Raw genomic sequence first — 597 nt, 5'->3', positions numbered from 1 at the left:
CGCGCCCGCGATGAGCGCCTCGTGCGCTCCCTGCTGCGCACCCACGCGGGGCCGCGCCGCCGCCGCTCGCTGCTTCGGCCGGCCCGTGATGGCCTCGCCCCGCTGCCTCTGCCCTGCGCGCCGTCGCGCCGCACACCGCCCCGCGCCCGGGTCCGGCGCCCACACACACGCCCGCTAAGGCCTCCTCTGGGTCAATGACCAGTGGGGCCCGCCCCATAAACGAAAACAAAAAGATGAAAAATATAAATATGATTAATTAAATAACTTAATTAATTTAGGTTAATTAGCTCAAACCTAATTAATCTGCTAATAAAAACTAGCTATTGTTTAGTTAACCTGAGACTATGACGAACGGGTCCCACCTGCCAGGGTTGACTTAGTCAACTTTTGGACCTGATGACATCATGATGACGTCGTAATTACAGTTTCTAATTAATTTAATTCTGTTAATTCTAAAAATGATTAAATCTTTATAAATTAATATAAAATAATCCGTAACTCAGATGGAAATACTTTCTACATGAAAGTTGCTCAGAACGACGAGACGAATCCGGATACGCAGCCCATTCGTCCGCCACACATCCTTAGCATAGCAAA

The sequence above is a fragment of the Triticum aestivum genome, chromosome 2D, assembly GCF_018294505.1.
Source record: "Triticum aestivum cultivar Chinese Spring chromosome 2D, IWGSC CS RefSeq v2.1, whole genome shotgun sequence".
Classification (NCBI taxonomy): Eukaryota; Viridiplantae; Streptophyta; class Magnoliopsida; order Poales; family Poaceae; genus Triticum; species Triticum aestivum.
This window is presented reverse-complemented; position numbering follows the sequence as displayed.